General features: G+C 51.3%; 1 pseudogene; it reads right to left on the bottom strand.

Annotated features, from left to right (window-relative positions):
- Positions 1 to 19,251, bottom strand: part of LOC147976456 (uncharacterized) — a 39,756-nt pseudogene extending 20,505 nt beyond the window's left edge.
- Between the last annotated feature and the right edge of the window lie 1,278 nt (positions 19,252 to 20,529).

The raw sequence follows: 20,529 nt of genomic DNA, 5'->3' as shown, positions 1-20,529 counted from the left end.
GCCCCCGAGTGAGAGGTCTGCTCTCCACTCGGTAGGATTTTTTCAAACTTAGGCGAGTACTGGACTGCAGCTAAGCTCCCAAGTGGGAGATCTACTCTCCACTCGGTAGGATTTTTTCTAACTTAGGCGAGTACTGGACTGCAGCTAAGCCTCCGAGTGGGAGGTCTGCTCTCCACTCGGTAGGATTTTTTCAAACTTAGGCGAGTACTGGACTACAGCTAAGCCTCCGAGTGGGAGGTTTGCTCTCCACTCGGTAGGATTTTTAAACACTTAAGCGAGCACTGGGCTGCAGCTAAGCCTCCGAGTGGGAGTCTGGCTCGCCACTTGGTAGGATTTTTAAATACTTAGGCGAGTACTGGGCTGTAGCTAAGCCTCCGAGTTGGAGGTTTGCTCTCTACTCGGTAGGATTTTTAAACACTTAGGCAAGCACTGGGCTGCAGCTAAGCCTCCGAGTGGGAGTCTGGCTCACCACTCGGTAGGATTTTTAAATACTTAGGCGAGCACTGGGCTGCAGCTAAGCCTCCGAGTGGGAGGTTTGCTCTCCACTCGGTAGGATTTTTAAACACTTAGGCGAGCACTGGGCTGCAGCTAAGCCTCCGAGTGGGAGTCTGGCTCACCACTCGGTAGGATTTTTAAATACTTAGGCGAGCACTGGGCTGCAGCTAAGCCTCCGAGTGGGAGTCTGGCTCACCACTCGGTAGGATTTTCAAACACTTAGGCGAGCACTGGGCTGCGGCTAAGCCTCCGAGTGGGAGTCTGGCTCACCACTCGGTAGGATTTGTTTTACAAACTTAGGCGAAATGGATTCGCAGCTAAGCCTCCAAGTGGGAGTCTGGCTCACTACTTGGTAGGATTTTTTTACAAACTAGGCGAAACGGATTCGCAGCTAAGCCACCCACTGGGGGATTTCACACGCAAACAAAGGCGACAACAATTATAGGAAAAAATTGTAACACTCTTGTCTTTGATAAATAGACAACAAAAGTTTTTCTTATAACATCTCATTCGAGTGAGAATTCAAGTGTAAAGGGGGTAGAGGAGTTCCGCATTCCAAGCTCGTGGCTCATCGATCTGGCGATCGACATTGTAAAGGTGATACGCTGTCACGACCGGGTTTTCCAGACATAAATTTCCAGAAAAGACCGTCGTGCTCATCAGCCCCAGGATTACTGTTAGCTGATGAGGCTCCAAACTTGATACAGAAATCTCAAGCAAAAATACAAAATATGTAGTACAAGACCCTTCTGGCCTGTGAGTACAACAATTGGGTTTCTAGTGGTTGATGGCGGAAGCAGTTTGTGAGACATCAGTGTCTATGGGACTCCATTTCCCACGGGAACAGCTGACCAGGTTAACTCCTATCTTCGCGAGGCTGCTATCACCGTTGCTTAGTTTCCGGGGCTGTCACCGCAATGCTCCTCTCCTTGCAGAAATCTGGCCAAGACAATAGCCAGGGACAAGCCAGTGAGTACTTTGAATGTACTCGCAAACATTAAGAACACAGGTATAATATAATTGATAATCATGCACGGAAAAATTTTATGATCACATCGTCAGTCATAAATAAAATATCTTTTATGCATGCAAGCAGGTTATTATCATGCAACCTGAATAAACAGTAATGGAGTGGGAAATAAAATGCCGCAGTCGGGCGTTTGAGCAACACCACATAAAGGGCTTTAAAAGAAATGCCACAGTCGGGCGTCTAAGCGACACCACATAAAGGGCTTTAAAAGAAATGCCACAGTCGGGCGTCTGAGCGACACCACATAAAGGGCTTTAAAAGAAATGATCACAATGAATATCCAGGAGGTAGAACCATCCCAGGGATACTCGATAATACAATTAATGCAACGGGTTAATCCATCATAAAATAATAATAATCATGGTTCTCACAAGTCACCAGTCGATATCCAAGTTTGGTTTAACAATATCTCCTCCGAAGACCGACACTAAGACCAACACTTGACCCATCCCAGACTGTAATCCTTAACCATGGACACGGCTATTCGAATAGGTTTTAATTCTCTGCAGAGGGTGTACTCTTTACCCACGAGTAACGGACTCCTTTAGTCCATCGGGACTAATTCCGTCTACGGCCTTTTAGTTGAAAACACGCCTAACTTGCACACACCAGCTTAACTCATCGGTGTCTGGAATCACCCACGACACTTGTTAAGCAAAACTCTAAGTGGGGAGGCTACAACCTCGCGTAGCATGGGATCAAATTTATATCGCGCGCTCTAAGGGGTGGCCTCCCCTCTCGGTCCCAACCGGAAACACCCATGCCCCCGGACCAGGTGGCATGCCTACCGGCTACAACCGATATCTTCCACCATGGCCTCTCTGTACGGTGTGTGCTTGAAAGGGGTTGACGACTTACTGAACCATACCCTACCTGTGGCAGGGACAAGTAGTAGTACATAGCAAGTATGGGGGTTACTGGAAACAAGACTCGGTCTACGGTCGACTCAGGAGGTTTATAAATTCCTTGCATGACCTGTAACAAATATATTTCAATCAATAAAATCACCACTCAATATACCTTACCATGCCATACCGGACATAACCGTCCCGACGGGGACCGGCGACAAGCTCACGCCTACCCAAGGCCGAGGCTTTCCCGGATTCCTTTCCGGCATGCATGCAAGGCACATGAGGATGATTACCATCACAATAATATTCATTCCCAACAGCAAGGAAATTACTAACATGCTTCCATGCAAATGATCGTGTCACATGAAATAACAAGTCCTTCGAAATAAGGTGGTGTTATAAACATGTCAAATAACACACCAAAAACATTATGCCAGGATTCAGAATGCTTGCCTTTAAGTTGTGGAGGGGTGAGGTGATCTCCAAAACTTTTGAAAGTTTCTTCTCTCTCTCCAAAACCCTATTTTAAAAATATATTTGAATTAACACACATTTCAAAAACAGTACAAAAAAGTTGTTTGGAAAATTTTCAAATAAATCTTAAAATAAACTAGACATTATTTGAGAGATGCAGGAAAAAGAATCAATTCATTTGGAGTTATATTTAAAAAGTTATAGCCAGTCAAAGTTCTGGTCAAATCTGTTATTTAAATTAAAACAGAAAAGAAAACGTTTCGGAGGGGAATACGCTTTCGGAGCGGGGAAAACATACTGGGCGGATTACGCCTTCACTTAACCCAAGGGGATAGGCGCAGGGTCACTGACAGTGGGTCCAAGGGGCCCACTAGTCAGGTTTGACTAGTCTTTCTCCCCCTCCTTCCCCTGTCCCGAGCGGAGGCGGAGCTCAGGCGATCGTCGCCGGCGACTGGCAGCTCTTCGCGGGGCCCCGAGGGCGGGGATGGATCCGCCACTCCAGTGCGGTCCTCCCGGTGGTTGCCAGGCCGGTGGGGACGGAGGGAGCAGCCGGCGGCGAGCTTCGCGGCGGACGGAGAGCTTCGGGAGCGGAGTGGTTTTGGGGCAACGGTGGATTCCGATCAAAATCGAGTAGGGGAATGTGTTCACGGAAGGATGTGGAGGTTCCTGACGAAGAGAACGGAGAGTGGAAGGCCCTGGTGGTGCCGAATTGACTGGGGCGGTGGCGGCGGCAGCAGTTGCCGGAGACGAGGAAGGAGACCTCCCCGGGTCGAAAGTGAGCTAGGGGAGTGCCAATGGGGTGGCCTGAGGTTGCCTGCGTGCTCGGGGAATCTCGGGGGCCTCCCTTTATAGCTCGTCGAGGTCGGTTCCGCGGCGGCCGTGGATAAGCCCTCCGGCGAACCGCCTCTCTGTGGCTAGGGCGACGTGGCGTGGCTGGGGATGACGGCAAGAGCTAGTGGACGAGTGGGCACTGCTCTAGGGACTAGGTGGCGAGCGGGAGTGGCTTTGGCGGCGCCGACATGGGCAGAGGCTGTCGGGCGGTGGCGGCGGCTAGCCCTTGGCCTGTCGGGCGCGGCGGGGGCTGCTTGGCGTGTTGCGGTGAGAAGGGGAGCGCGTGGCGAGGTGCTGCAGAGCGGGCCAAAGCCGTGGGGCCAGCGTGTCGGCTCGGGCGCGGGTCGTGCAATACGCGCGCTCTGCTCGCGCTCCGGGCGTGCACGGGACGTGTTCGACATTATGCCAGAGCACGCTAGAGGTCGCGGTCGAGGCTGGAAATTAACAGACCCAGGTTAGGAGCAACTGGGACCCTAGTGGACATGCTTGTTTGATCAGAGGTGCAAGCTCACAGTGCAATGCCAAAACTCATGTCAAAACTGGTCATGCCTACAGGGTGCTCGATAGAATGCCACATGCACCTAGGCATCTCTTGGGGTAGCCAAAACTTCCAGGTTGGGGTCTCTTTAGATGTACAGGAGGGTGGTGAGGTTAGTTTTCCAAAAGTAGAAACTTGTTAGTGCAAGTTTTGAAAAACTGCAATTCTGGACAGGAATTAAATGACATTATTTCATGAACCAAAAATATGCCAATGGGTGCATGCTCCTGGACTTAGGGGTTTGGTAGGGCTGTCTACAAGTAGGAAAAAGAATCAACAGCTAAAGAGCAAGCAAGAATATGGTTGCTGTACAAACCATCATGTTGGACCAGAATGAAGATGAGGTTGATTCACTCAAATTTTTCAAATAACATCACTGGGTTTTTGCATAAAGTTGAATCATATGCTATTACCAATATCCCATAATTTTGGTGGAGGCTAGAAAGAAATATTTAAATGGGCTGTAGTGCAAATTGCACTATGGACCAGAGAAGGAAAATTGAGTGTAGAGCTCAAAATATTTCATGAATAAAAGATATTTTTGTATAAAAGTGATTTAAAAACATCACATGACATCTCCAAATTTTTGTGGGAATTTTAAGTGAATTTATCAAATGGTTGTAGTTCAAATAAGGCCATTTAACCTTGAAAATCCATTTTCAAGAAAGTAAAGATCAAGCAATTAAATTAGTTAATTAGTTATACTGATAAAAGAAAAGTTCTTATTGAGAGGTTATACAAGTCCAATAACATATTTGAAAAGTTTTCTCTTTGGGAAAAACTCATCACAACAGGGAAAAAAAATCAAAAATGGAGCCCAGAAGTTCAAAGTTTTAATTCCTGGCAAAATTTTTAATTCATTAAAACAAGGCCAAATTTTTGGGGTGTCACATACGCTCCATTGTGGAGGACTCTGGTGACGATGAAGGGACCTTCCCAAGTAGGAGCGAGCTTGTGTGGTTTCTGTTGATCCATTCGGAGGACCAAATCTCCTTCTTGGAAGGCTCGACTCTTCACATTTCTGGCATGGAATCGACGCAAGTCTTGCTGATAAATGGTCGATCGGACCATAGCCATTTCTCTTTCTTCTTCCAGGAGGTCGACTGCGTCTTGCCGGGCTTGTTCTGTTTCATCTTCGGTGTAAAGCTCGACTTGGGGTGCACTGTGAAGTAGATCACTCGGCAGGACTGCTTCCGCTCCGTAAACCAGAAAGAACGGAGTTCTTCCAGTCGACCGATTCGGGGTGGTCCTCAATCCCCACAGAACTGACGGAAGCTCGTCGACCCAAGCGCCTGCTGCGTGCTTGAGATCACGCATCAGCCGAGGCTTTAGTCCTTTGAGAATCAGACCATTTGCCCTTTCTGCTTGTCCATTCGACTCGGGGTGGGCGACCGATGCGTAGTCGACTCGTGTGCCTTGAGAGGCGCAAAAAGCTCTGAACTTGTCTGAATCAAAGTTTGACCCATTGTCGGTGATGATGCTATGCAGGACTCCATATCTGAATGTTAACTCCCTGATGAAACTGATAGCAGTGCAAGCATCAAGATTCTTGATAGGCTTAGCTTCAATCCATTTGGTAAACTTGTCGACTGCCACAAGCACATGTGTGAAACCGCTCCTGCCTGTTCTCAATGGGCCAACCATGTCCAGTCCCCAAACAGCGAAGGGCCAGACGAGTGGAATGGTATTCAGGGCTGATGCAGGCTTGTGCGACATGTTGGAGTAGAACTGGCACCCTTCACACTTGTTGACTATCTCTTTTGCCATTTCATTCGCTCTTGGATAGTAAAATCCCGCTCGGTATGCTTTAGCCACAATGGTCCGAGAGGACGCATGATGACCACAGGTCCCCGAGTGGATATCATCAAGGATTATCTGACCTTCTTCTGGTGTTATACACTTCTGACCGACTCCGGTCGCGCTTTATCTATACAACTGTTCCTTTATGACTGTAAAGGCCTTGGATCGACAGGCGATCTGTCGAGCCTCTTCTTCGTCCTCCGGGAGTTCCTTTCTCAGGATATACGCGATGTATGGTATCGTCCAGTCGGGGGTGATTGCCAAAACTTCCATGATTAGGTCGACCACTGCCGGAATTTCAACTTCAGTCGGATCTGTGGCACTCTTTGGCTGCGGGGCTTCATCTGTAAAAGGATCTTCTTGGACTGATGGCGAGTGGATGTGTTCCAAAAACACATTGCTGTGGATGGCTTCTCTCTTGGAGCCTATCTTTGCCAAAGCATCAGCCGCTTGATTTTTCAGTCGGGGGATGTGATGAAGCTCTAACCCCTCGAATTTCTTCTCTAACTTTCTCACTGCATTGCAATAACCAGTCATAGCTGGACTTCTGACGTCCCACTCCTTCATCACCTGATTAACCACCAAATCTGAGTCGCCATAGACCATGAGGCGACGGACGCCGAGTGAAATGGCCATGCGCAACCCATACAAAAGTGCTTCATATTCTGCTTCATTATTGGAGGAATCGAAGTGAATTTGGAGAACATATCTGAGCTTATCTCCTCGGGGGGAAACCAATACTACCCCAGCACCGGAACCATTCAGCATCTTAGATCCATCGAAGAACATGGTCCGGTGCTCCGAGTGAACTTGAGTCGGAAGTTGCTGTTCGATCCACTCGGCGATGAAATCTGCAATTGCTTGGGACTTGATAGATTTCTTTGCCTCAAACTTGATATCTAGGGGAAGAAGTTCACTCGCCCATTTGGCCACTCGACTAGTTGCATCTCTGTTGTGCAAAATCTCTGATAGTGGAGCGTTGCTGATGACTGTAATGGAATGATCAGAGAAGTAATGTGCAACCTTCTTTGTGGTCATATAAATCCCATATACAAGCTTCTGGTAATGAGGATATCTTTGCTTTGAAGGAGTCAAAACTTCAGAAACATAATATACTGGGCGCTGAACTTTGAAGGCCTTTCCTTCTTCTTCCCGCTCGACCGTAAGTACTGTACTGACAAATTTTCCTGTGGCTGCCATGTAAAGCAGCAAAGGCTCCTTGCTAATTGGGGCAGCAAGCACCGGCTGGGTGGAGAGCAGAGCTTTGAGCTCTGTAAACGTTGCATCAGCTTCTGGAGTCCACTCGAACTTGTCGGACTTCTTCATCAGTCGGTAAAGAGGCAATGCCTTTTCACCGAGGCGAGAGATGAATCGACTTAAAGTGGCCAAGCATCCTGTAAGCTTCTGGACGTCATGCACACACACAGGACGTTTCATCCGGAGTATAGTACCAATTTTTTCAGGATTGGCGTCGATTCCCCGTTCGGAAACAAGAAAACCGACTAACTTCCCACCTGGAACTCCGAATGTGCACTTTGACGGATTGAGCTTGATATCATACCTCCTGAGGTTGGCAAAGGTTTCAGCAAGGTCAGTCAGCAGGTCGGAACCCTTCCGTGACTTAACCACAATATCATCCACGTATGCCTCCACATTCCGACTGATTTGAGTGAGCAAACACTTCTGAATCATCCTCATGAACGTGGCTCCGGAATTCTTGAGGCCGAATGGCATGGTGACATAACAGAAGCACCCGAATGGAGTGATGAAAGCTGTTTTGATCTTGTCGGGCCCGTACAGACGGATCTGATGGTACCCGAAATAGGCGTCTAGAAAAGACAAACGCTCACATCCCGCAGTCGAGTCGACTATCTGGTCGATGCGGGGGAGAGGAAAATGATCTTTCGAGCAGGCCCGATTGATATGCTTGAAATCAATGCACATGCGAAGTGAGTTGTCCTTCTTGGGGACCATGACAACATTGGCGAGCCACTCGGAGTGGTAAATTTCTCGGATGAACTCCGCTGCTAAGAGCCGAGCCACCTCCTCGCCAATGGCCTTCCTCTTCTGGACGGCGGACCGTCGAAGATGTTCTTTCACAGGTTTAAATTTTGGGTCGACTCGTAGACGGTGCTCAGCCAGCCCCCTGGGAACTCCAGGCGTGTCAGCAGGCTTCCATGCGAAGATGTCCCAGTTCTCACGGAGGAACTGGACGAGCGCTTCTTCCTATTTGGAGTCGAGCGTCGTTGAGATGTGAGTCAGAGCATCATTTGGCTTATGTACGTCCGGTGAATGTGAACTGCCTTCGTTTCACCAGACGACTGAAAAGCTGATTCTGAAGCAGGCTTCTTAGCTCGTAGCAACTCACTCGGATCTGCAGTCTTCTGATACTTTTGCAGCTCGACCACTGCCATTCGAGCGTCAGCAATCTTTGAGCCTTTCTGAAAACACTCTTTTGCTTTCTTCCGATTGCCTGTAACAGTGATCACACCTTTGGGACCAGGCATCTTCAATTTGAGATACACATAACATGGTCGAGCCATGAAGCGTGCATAAGCTGGCCTGCCCAAAATAGCGTGATAAGCACTTTGGAAATCCACAACTTCGAATGTCAACTTTTCCTTGCGGCAATTCTTGGAATCACCGAAAACCACATCAAGAGCAATTTGGCCGAGTGACTCGGCTTTCTTCCCAGGAATGACTCCATGGAAACTCATGTTACTGGTACTGAGCCTGGACACCGGAATGCCCATCCCTTTCAATGTTTCTCCATACAGTATGTTCAAACCGCTGCCTCCATCCATCAGGACTTTGGTCAGTCGAGTGCCTTCGACAACTGGGTCGACCACCAGAGCTTGCCTCCTAGGGGTGGCAATGTGCGTAGGGTGATCAGACTGGTCGAATGTGATGGCAGTCTGGGACCACTTTAGATAATTGGGTGTTGCCGGAGCAACCATATTTACCTCACGGTTAATAACCTTCAGTCGACTTTTGCTCTCAACATCAGCAAAAATCATCAGGGTGGAATTGACCTGGGGGTACCCATCGTCACTATCTTCCTTGTCCTCAACTTTGTCTGACTCCTTTTCCTTATCTTTGGACTGCTTGCCCTCAAACTGCTGGATCAGAAGCCGACACTGTCGAGTGGTATGCTTTGAGTAAATGAGTTTACCCTCTTCATCTTTCTTGGTGTGGATGTGACATGGTAGATCCAAAACATCATTTCCATCTTGGTCTTTAACTTTCTTGGGGTTCCAAGGTCCTTTGGGTTTTCCCTTAAATTTTCCCTGGGTTACGGCCAGGGCCTCCCCAGGAGTGGCTGGCTCGGCTTTCCGCTTCTGTTTCCGACTGGAATTTCCTCCGGTTTCCTGGGTGACTGCTTTATGCTTCCCACTCCGGAGTCGATCCTCATCTTCACCATTAGCGTATTTGGTGGCAATCTCCATCATCCAATTCAGAGACATCTCTCTGGTTTGACCGAACTTCAGATTCAATTCTCTGTACTTAACGCCTTCTTTAAAGGCACAAACTGCTTGATGATCTGGTACATTTTCAACTATGTGATGCAATGTGATCCACCTCTGGATGTAATCCCTCAGAGTTTCATTCATTTTCTGCACGCAAGACCGCAATTCTGTAAGGCCTGCAGGTCGCTTGCATGTTCCTTCAAATGTCGTGACAAACACTCGGGAGAGATCCTCCCAAGTGTAAATGCTGCTGGGTGCTAACTGATTCAGCCACGCTCTAGCCGAGCCTTCTAACATGAGAGGCAAGTGCTTCATGGCTACCTCATCATTCCCACCGCCAATATGGACAGCCACGCGGTAATCTTCGAGCCAAGTATCGGTCTTGGACTCACCGGTGTACTTACTAACTCCAGTCGCCAACCTGAAGTTGGGAGGAATTACAGCGGCTCTGATGGCTCGACTGAAACACTCCGGCCCTGAAACATATACTCTGCTACTGGTAGGCGCAGCTCTATCGTGGCCTTCTCGGTGAGCTCTATTCCTGTCAACCAAACCTTGAATGAGAATGGATCTCGCATCAAAGCCTGGTTCCCTGGGGTCGACTGGAATTCTCCGCCCAACACTATGAGGGCGTCTGTCATCCTGCTGTCGAGGCACATATGATCCACTCCTCGGGGGAGGGGTTGGCACTCGACGTCGATCATCACAATCGAATCGGTGATCATACTGCTCATTCCTTTTGTACTGATCATGCCGGTCTCCACGTCCCTCACGTCTCGGAGGCGATCTTGGGCTGTGAGCTGACTGGACTGTATCCGCTACAACGGATCGACTGTGGATCCTGTTCTGCGACTGAGAAACAGCGGAATTCTGGTCTCCCGCTGCCCGGAGCAATGCTCTGATTTGCAACAAGCCTCTGCCAACCTCTGACTGGGAGGGCTGAATCGACTCTTCTATACGGGCCGCAGCCGCCAAATTCTGAATCGGAGTACGATATACCTGCGGGGGCGGAAAGAGTTGACGTCGACTGGATTCTGGAGCCCGTTGACACGCTCGCTCGTCGAGTATTCGCTGGAGATTCTCCAGTCGAGTGCGCTCGGCCAAGTTAGCCAAGCGCGCGTCCTCCAAGGCTCGGGCCTCGGGGGTTTCTCCAACGATAGGAGTGTGGAGTGCATCCATGTTCCGGTGGCGAAGCTCCTCCCGCTGCAATGACGTGAGAGGCTCGGGGAGATACTCCTTGTGAGGACGCGATGGGTCGCCCCCATCCGTGCCTCCGTCAGCGCGGGGGAAACCGGGAGGACTGCGTGGCCCATCGATCACCAGAACCTCTGCAGCTGGGTCACTGCTGTCGCATTCGGATGTGGTCTCTGCGGAGCCAGTCGAACAGGCCGTAGAGGGATTCGTCGGGCTCGATTGCCGCGACTTGTGGGGTGGCCGACTGGCGGGCCACCGCATGTCTCACCCACCTCTGAAGCCTCGACCGACCGGAGCGCTTGCGCCGGCGAGAAACAGGGCGGGGAGACGCCACAGGAGCCGACCGATATTGGGTTGACGGCTTCCGCAGGAGGACACCACAGACGCATGCGCGAAAGTGCGTCGCCCCGCGGACGGGGAGCGCGTCGACGTCGAGTGGAGCCTCCTGAAGCCAAGCGGAGTCGTCGGCGATGAACGTGAGTGCGCTGAGACGGATCTCGCGGCCCTCCACCAAAGCTCCTCCCGAAACCATGATCAAATAGATCGGAAAAAATCGGAACTTCTCAAACTAGGCGCTAAGACTCCTAGCCCCACGATGGGCGCCAACTGTCGTGGTTCTAACTCTGACAGTGATGTAGGGGGGTATGTATGGAGAGGCTAGATCTTAGCTATGGAGGAGTTGTAAGCACACGAGGATTACAAGTTTAGGCCCTTCTCGGAGGAAGTAACAGCCCTACGTCTTGGTGCCCGGAGGTGGTCGACTGAATTATGTGTGTATGAATAGCAGGGGTGCGAACCCTCGATACTGAGGAGGGGGGTGGCTTATATAGAGTTCGCCAGGCCCCTCCAGCCCTCAGTAATGCAGGTTTTAAAGTACATTAAGACTGGGGGTTACTGGTAACGCCCCTAATAAAGTGCTATGATGACCATAAAAGCTACTTAATGACCGACCGTTTGCGTGCAGGGTGACTTTAGATCTCCTGGCAATCGAGTGGTTGGATCTTGGTCGAGTGATTGCTTCGTGGTCGAGTGTCTTGAATCCGTCGAGTGGGATACCTCCAAGTCGATTGAAAGGTGACTTCTTCTAGGGATGTCCTTGGGTAGGGTACCTAGGACAGGTCCATGCCCCTACCCTAGGTACATAGCTTCATCACATGGAACACAGCCCGTCTCCGAAGATTCTATGCCTAGCGCTGGACTCTGTGTTCGCCTCCTTCCTCTGTCCATTTTTTATATATTTTATGTCTTACATTTCTCTTCTTCTCACTCTCTCTCTTATAACCTTTAAAGGCTCATAAAGTGACGCGCTATCCGCGCTCATTAAACCTGGGGGCTTCTTTAAACAGAAGCTTATTCATACGGGCTTCATGCCCAACACATGTGTCACACTTCCGCATGTACCTTTTATTCACCATTATATGCATCGATATGACTTAAGTTTTGGCCAAGCTGGGTTGCCTGGCTCCTGTGCTTACCCCTACGTTCCTGATTGTTCGGCTAGGTGGTAAAGGGAGCACCTCTTCGATTGTTACTGCCGGGTCAGCCGGACGTGTACCTCAGACTGGGTGAAGCCGAAAGCTAGCATTCTTAAGGGAATATTCGGTCGGTGAACTAAAGATGATCTTTTTTATTTTTATCTATACGCCCCCAGATGTTTTTCCTGCGTTTCTTTTCGCAGCATGGACATGCACCTTAGGGCATGCCTCCCAGGGAAAGGAACCCCTAACAGAACTATTCTCCCTGGAAGATGTTTCTTACTAACCATGTAATATAACATAACTAGTCGGGCAGTTGTCTGTTCAAGCCCTAATGACCCCTACGCCTGGTCTCCATGCATTCCCCGGTTCCTATATAACCGCACGGGAATTCGGACACAGTCCGGACCGTCAGGTCCCGAGGCTGAAGCGAAAAGGTCGGCCATGACAAATGATATACAATCCGGCTAGAAGGCATTATAAATGTCAATTAAAATTACATAGTCATTTTGACTGATTGTATTCCTCTTCAATACCATCTAACAGGCTGTCTAATTTACAATCCTGCTGGGAATACTTTGCGGCCAACTCTACCTGGCCGTATACTAAGTTTACAGGGATCTCCTTCCGATCGGGCCCTATAGGACCGACCTCGGCCATGTGGTTGGGGTCAGCCTTTGCGTACTGCGTCTTCACCATGGCCCAGGCCTCCCTAGCGCCTTGACGGCAGGCTGATATCTTCCACAATCCGAAGCGCCGCCGTGCTCCCTTTAGCTTCTCCACAAGCTCTCCAAGACCTTCGGGCATGGAGACGGATGGCCACAGGGCCTGGGCGACGCCTTGCATCGCCTGCCGAACTCGATCGAGCAGTTGCGAGAGCTCGGGAAGAAGGTCACCTGTAGAACCAGGCATCTCCTCTGCAGGACGACCTATTAGCACACCTACAAACATTGCTCTGTTAGTCGACTTCCCCGCCAAACTTTCTTTCAAAAGGTTCGTTCAAGCACTTCCTAAATATGTCGCGCCGAAGCCGCTGATTCTCCTTCACGGAGTCTGACAGCTGGGCACGAACATCTTTCAGCTCGATGCCCAGCTTGGTGTTGCTCTTGGAGATCGTTCTTCTCCCGCCTCACCTTTGTCAGCACCTTCTCACCGGCCTTTAGCTGGCGTAGGAGGTGTTGCCTTTTCGGATTCAATCCGGTGCCATCTGCAATTTCATTTGTCAGATTCGCACCCATGCTGTGCTTCGCAAAATACTTATCTTTCGAAGTGTATATTACTAGAGGGGGTCTCCTTGGGCTCCCCTGCCGCGGCTAGTGCGGCCTCAAGTTGGGCTTTGCACTCTTCCAGCTCCTTGGACAGTAGGGAGTTCTTTTCTGTAAGAACCTGCATAACAAATGATCCTTAAATCAGTTATTCTAACTGTTTCAAGTCTCGGGGGCTACTGGTATATATATATAATTACCAAAATTTTCTTACCCGTATGTCTTTTACATACTGCTCCATGGCTCTGGCTAGACCATTTTGAGCGGCACGGAGGTACGCATCTCCCGAGTTGAAGGCATCTAACGCCCCTTGGGAGAAACAAGCGTCGCGAAGAATTTTCCGGCGACGCCTATGGTTCATGGCACTCTCCACCTCAGAGTTAGTGGCAGACAACCCGTCCACATCCTCCGTCGGAGGAGCGTCTGGCGCGCGCCTTGCGTTCGCCTCCGCCTCCGGACCAGGCTTTGGAGCCTGGCTGGTGGAGGCGCGATTGGCAGCCTCTCCGGAATAGTCCGGAGAGGTCTCTTTGTCCTGAAAAGAGCGCAAGTGTCAATATGCCTCAAAAGTATAACACCTGGGATAAGGGGGCGCGCCATACCTTTGCGCTGATGCCTCGGTCCGGACTGCACTTCTTTTTTGCCCGCGGGGCCCTACGGCCCCTCGTTGGCTTGTCACCACAGGTTCGGCCTTCCGCCATAAAAACCTCCCCTGCAAAGGTCGGTTGCAATCAGGAAACTGAACACGAGTGGGCGGACACCTATTCGGGGTACTGGGACTTCGATCTCAGGCACCTGAGGCGTCAGGATTAGCCCTGGGTAATCAGCCGTAATGGTCACCAAGGCGTTATCCTTGCTCAATTGATGGAACACTCCATCAATCAGCTCCACAGATATGTCCGGATCCTCTTGAGAGGCCGGGTCGAGGGACCGTCTTGGGTCCTCGGGTTGTGGAGGAGGGCTGCTTATTTCCTTAACAGCCCGGCGCAGTTCCTGCGTTAAAGTCGTCAGACTGATGGGAATACAAAACGGATGGACAAGTAAATACGGCCGCTTACCCAGCTCGGGGGATTGTGCATGGAGAATCCACCCTGAGGGTTGACGCGGAGAAATTCCTCCTCTTCTCCCTTATACAAAGTGGACAAGATCTTTAGTAGAGCGGCAGCTGAATCCGGCCCCTTACGACCGTAGCGGGTGGCGTCGTCCTCCCCGTTGAAGTCCCACATGGGGTGGCTTCTATACTGAAGCGGCTGCACCCCCCACATAATGCATTCGGCCATAACCCCGATCATGGATAGTCCGGAATGGGCTAACAATCTTATTCGGCCCATCAGGTAAATGATGTCCCTGTCACTTTCCCTCTGAGGGCTCCGTGGGCGCCAGCTTAGGCGCTTCTTTAAGGGAGCACTGTTGAATTCAGGGAGGCCGATCCGGACAGGATCCGGCAGCGAGACGTCTTCTATATAAAACCACTCCGAGGGACAGTCTTCGGACGCCTTCTTCAAGGTTCCGGACAGATATCCGGTCCCGGCGATGTGCCACACTTCGGCTCCGCCCACTTGATACATTGACCCCTTCTTGGAATGGGGCACGAGGCAAAATAGCTCCTTCCACAGTTCGAAATGAGTTCAACACCCAAGAACAGCTCGCAGAGGGCTACAAAGCCCGCGATGTGCAATACTGAGGCAGGCGTGAGATGATGTAGCTGGAGGCCATAGAACTCCAGCAGCCCCCGGAGAAATGGGTGGATTGGAAATAAGAGTCCCCTTATTAAGTAAGGGACGAGGCACACCCGCTCTCCTTTGGAGGGATTAGGGGCATTCTCTGCTTGCTCTCCACCATTGTAGACTGCAAGACCGGCTCAAACCGTGACCATATAGGCCGGGGGGAGAAATCCCTTGGTCTAGAGCGTCACTAGCTCGCTATGCGGGATGGAACATCTCTCCCAATATCCAGGCTTAGGGCTGGAAGGGCGAGGGGAGGAGTTGCGACGGCTCGCCATGGTGGGATGGACCTTTGTCGGATGCGCTCTGATGAACACTCGCGGAGGGGAGAAGGTGTGGATTGGATCTAAATCCTCGTCCCCTTAAATAGGGCAGCTCATTTATGCGGCTAGGGTGTGAATGTAAAAACACTCAGACTTCTCATATTTGTTTGACACGTGGGAAGTAGCCATTATTGGGCGCAGAAGCGAAGGAGCGCAAACATCTACAAGAAACCATACTTTATTCAACAGGTACACAGAATTTGGAGGAGAACCCGCCTTGCAATGCCGAAGACAATCTGCGCGCCGGACTCATCGTCATTGAAGCCTGGTTCGAGGGCTACTAAGGGAGTCCTGGATTAGGGGGTGTTCGGATAGCCGGACTATACCTTCAGCTGGACTCCTGGACTATGAAGATACAAGATTAAAGACTCTGCCCGTGTCCGGAAGGGACTTTCCTTGTCGTGGAAGGCAAGGTTGGCGATACGGATATGAAGATCTCCTACCATTGTAACCGACTTGGTGTAACCCTAACCCTCTCCGGTGTCTATATAAACCGGAGGGTTTTAGTCCGTAGGACAACATACACATCAACAATCATACCATAGGCTAGCTTCTAGGGTTTAGCCTCCTCGATCTCATGGTAGATCTACTCTTGTACTACCCATATCATCAATATTAATCAAGCAGGACGTAGGGTTTACCTCCATCGAGAGGGCCCGAACCTGGGTAAAACTTCGTGTCCCTTGCCTCCTGTTACCATCCGGCCTAGACGCATAGTTCGGGACCCCCTACCCGAGATCTGCCGGTTTTGACACCGACAAGTCTATACCCATTTTGCGCACTGTGTCCTGATAAAGCAGGTTCAGGCTACTGCCGCCATCCATAAGGACTCGAGTGTGGTGAAATCCGTCAATGATTGGGTCTAGGACCAGTGCGGCAAATCTGCCATGACGGATACTAGTGGGGTGGTCCCTGCGATCGAAGGTGATCGGACAAGAGGACCATGGGTTGAACTTTGGGGCGACTGGCTCCAATGCATATACATCCCTTAGTGCACGCTTCCGCTCCCTCTTGGGAATATGGGTTGCGTATATCATGTTCACCGTCCGCACTTGTGCGGGGAACCTCTTCTGTCCTCCGGGGTTCGGATGGTTTTTGTGTTGCATTGCATGCTGGAGCGCACTTGCGTGGCCTGTATATGGATCTGTCTGCGCCGTCCTTTTGATACGAGCCCTCTCGTGGATCGCGTACTGGCTTATGTGCGGCCTCATTTGCCGCTCTATGTTGGTCACGAGGTCATCCAGCCGACCGGTAGCTCTTGATCGTTTTGTTTTTTGATTGCGGGGGATCTAAGGCCTCCTCATCGAATTCAGGTAGCAGCTTTCGCTTCAGGTAGCTCTTGGTGTGGCGATTACCGCCGTACTTCACTGCAGTGTTGAGTACTTTACTCCATCTGATTCTGAGTGTGTCTTGTGCAGCCCTGAGCCTTTGCTTCTGCTTTTTTAGACTCCTCGCAGTGGCAACCAGCCTTTGATGGGCATTCTGTTGCTCCGGGTGCCTGTCTGGTGTGATGTCGTCCGGACTGTTATCTTCGACGGGGTCGGGTTGTTCGGTTTGATTCTCCGTGTTGCCCTGGTCGGGCGATGGTTCACCCTGCTCTATCGCTGGGTCTATATGACCGCTGTTTCTGCCGAGGCGGGATTTGGAGAGGCACTTACACCGCCGCTTTGACTGCTTCTCGAGGGAACAACCCTTCGCTGCGTCCTTCCGTTCCTCGTCGTCGTTTTCTTTGGGTGTGTCCACCATGTATACATCATATGATGGAGTGGCCGTCCAGTGCCCTATGGGCAGTGGTTCCTGTTCGTCTCCTGCATCGTCGTCCATACCGTCGATGTCTTCGGAGTCGAAGTCGAACATGTCGGTCAAATCGTCGACAGTGGTCACTAAGTGGGTGGTGGCTGGGTGGCGAATTTCTTCATCATCCGCATCCCAATCCTGTCGGACATAGTTCGTCCAGGACTCTCTTGACAAGGAGAGAGACCTTAATGAGTTCAGTATGTCGCCGAAGGGCGAGCGCTGAAAAATATCCGCGGAGGTAAACTCCATGATCGGCGCCCAATCAGATTCGATAGGCATGGGCGCAGGTGGTTCGGGGTCCGTGGCCGGGGAAGGATCCGACAGCTTGGCATCACGGCTCTCGTGAAGGGTAAGGTCGATATTCGGCTCAATCGCCGCTGAGGATACGGCCTCCGTGTCGGGGTCTATCCACCCGTCCATGGATGGCGCAACTGGTTCCGAATTGAGGGTCGGAGCGGTTGCTGGCGCGATCTCCTGAACACTGTCCGATGGTAGAGCTAAATCATGTTCATCGTGATCGTGTGGCGCACAAGGCAGGGGCTCGAATCCGTCGAAGATCAAGTCTCCGCGGATATCGGCCGTGTAGTTTAAGCTTCCAAACCTGACCAGGTGGCCAGGGGCGTAACTCGCGATCTGCTCCAGATGGCCAAGCGAGTTGGCCCGTAGTGCGAAGCCACCGAATACAAAGATCTGTCCGGGGAGAAAAGTCTCACCCTGGACTGCATCGCTATCGATGATTGAAGGAGCCATCAAGCCTAATGATGACGACACAGAGGAACCCTCAATGAAAGCACCAATGTCGGTGTCAAAACCGGCGGATCTCGGGTAGGGGGTCCCGAACTGTGCGTCTAAGGCGGATGGTAACAGGAGGCAGGGGACATGATGCTTTACCCAGGTTCGGGCCCTCTTCATGGAGGTAAAACCCTACGTCCTGCTTGATTTATTCTTGATAATATGAGTAGTACAAGAGTTGATCTACCACGAGATCGGAGAGGCTAAACCCTAGAAGCTAGCCTATGGTATGATTGTATGTTGTCCTATGGACTAAAACCCTCCGGTTTATATAGACACCGAAAGGGGCTAGGGTTACACAAGGTCGGTCACAAAGGAGGAGATATACATATCCGTATTGCCTAGCTGGCCTTCCACGCCAAGTAGAGTCCCATCCGGACACGGGACGAAGTCTTCAATCTCTTATCTTCATAGTCCAACAGTCCGGCCAAAGGATATAGTCCGGCTGTCCGGAGACCCCCTAATCCAGGACTCCCTCAGCGACCATGTCGGTGGAGGATGATGCCGTCAATGTGAGACCAAGAGCCATAGTGTCGCAGATGTACCGAAGAATTTGCTTTAGTAGATTCCAGTGACTGTCCCGTGGAGCATGCATATGTAAGCACACCTGTTGCACTGCATACTGCAAATCCGGCCGGGTGAGGGTCGGGTACTGCAGAGCGCTCACAATAGAGCGATAGAACGGACCTTCCAGAGTGGGGGAGCCCTCAAGGGTGGAAAGCTTCGCCTTCGTATCAACAAGAGTGGCGACAGTCTTGCAATTCAGCATGCCGACGCGCTCAAGAAGCTCATGTGCGTACTTTTGTTGATGAAGGAAGAAGCCATCAGGCTGCCGAATGACCTCGATGCCGAGGAAGTAGTGAAGGGGACCCCAAGTCCTTCAAGGCGAACTTGGCACTAAGACAAGCAATGAGCTACCCGAGAAGCTCAGTCGAGGAGGCCGTGAGGATGATGTCATCGACGTAGAGATGCAGGTATGCAGTCGCATGGCTGTGATGATACACAAATAGGGAAGCATCAGAGCGAGTAGCTCGGAAGCCCATCTATTGTAGAAAGGCGGTGATGCGCTGGTACCACGCCCTCAGCGACTGCTTCAACCCATATAGTGAACGGGAGAGCAGGCACACATGAGCAGGATGGGCGGCGTCAATGAATCCAGTGGGTTGCTAGCAGTAGACCTGCTCGCCCAGATGGCCATGGAGGAACACGTTGGAGACATCCAACTGATGCACCATCCACTCACGGGACACTGCAAGGTGGTGGATGGTGCAAATCATCCCTGGTTTGACAATTGGGGCAAAGGTGTTAGTGAAGTCCACTCTGGCATGCTACCGGAAACCGCGTACCACCCAACGGGCTTTGTACTGCTCAAGGGTACCATCGGAGTGCGTCTTGTGATGAAAGACCCATTTCCCGCTAATGATGTTAGCGTGGCTGGGGCGCGGAACGAGCTGGCAAGTGTCGTTGCATTGCAACGCGTTGAACTCCTCCAGCATGCCGGCAGGCCAGTTGGGGTCGCGAAGTGCGGCCCGAGCCAAGGTGGGAAACGGCAATGGCGAGGAAGTCGATGCCGCGCACAGGTACTGCTCGGTCGGGTAGCGAGTGCTCGAACGAAGGGTGTTAGTGCGCAACTGAGTAGTGATGCTGAGTTGCGAGGCCGGCGTCGCAGCGGTCGGGGCGGATGATCCCGAGTCCAGCTGGGCAGCCGAGGTCAGAGACGAGGCGGCCAAACTCGAAGCTGCAAGTGTCAGGGTCGAGGCGGCCGCACCGGAGGGCGTAGAGGACACGCCAGAGCCGGACAAGGCGGAGCCATTCGGAGGCAGCTGCGGGCCCAAAGATGCGCCAGCACGGCGGCATCGGCGAGTGGCAGTCACGGGCACCCTCCACGGGAGTGCGGCGGCGGCAGCGAGAAGGACCCACCGAGAGGTAATGATGACGATATCGGTGTGTCAGCTGGTGGTACCTGCTGAAAAGGAAACACTTTTTGGTCAAAGTAACGTGTCTTGAGGTGATCAACTGATGGGAAACGGGATCGTAGCACCAATAGCCCTTGGTATTAGGAGGGTAACCGGCAAAGATGCAAATGAGGGAGCGTGGGGCAAGCTTATTCGGGGCGGTGAAAGCGATGCTAGGATAACAGAGACACCCGAAAACACGGAGTTCATCATAGGATGGTGGAGTGCCATAAAGCAACTGATGCGGTGCATAGTTCCAACGACCGCGGCAAGGCCGGATGTTGGTCAAAAGAGATGTCGTGGCAAGGGCATCAGGCCGAAAATGGGGCGAGAGGTTGGCGTGGAAGAGTAGGGTACGAACACAATCGTTAAGAGTGTGAAGTATCCGTTCTGCCCGCCTGTTTTGCTGCGAAGTGTAAGGACATGTTAGACGAAATATAGTTCCATGTGTGGCGAGTAAATTCCTAGCGGCAAGATTCTCGACTCTTTCCCATTGTTAGTTTGAAGTGCAAGAATGGGGA

Source organism: Triticum urartu, chromosome 4A (assembly GCF_056163025.1).
Source record: "Triticum urartu cultivar PI428250 chromosome 4A, HENAU_Tu73, whole genome shotgun sequence".
NCBI lineage: Eukaryota > Viridiplantae > Streptophyta > Magnoliopsida > Poales > Poaceae > Triticum > Triticum urartu.
This window is presented reverse-complemented; position numbering and strand designations above follow the sequence as displayed.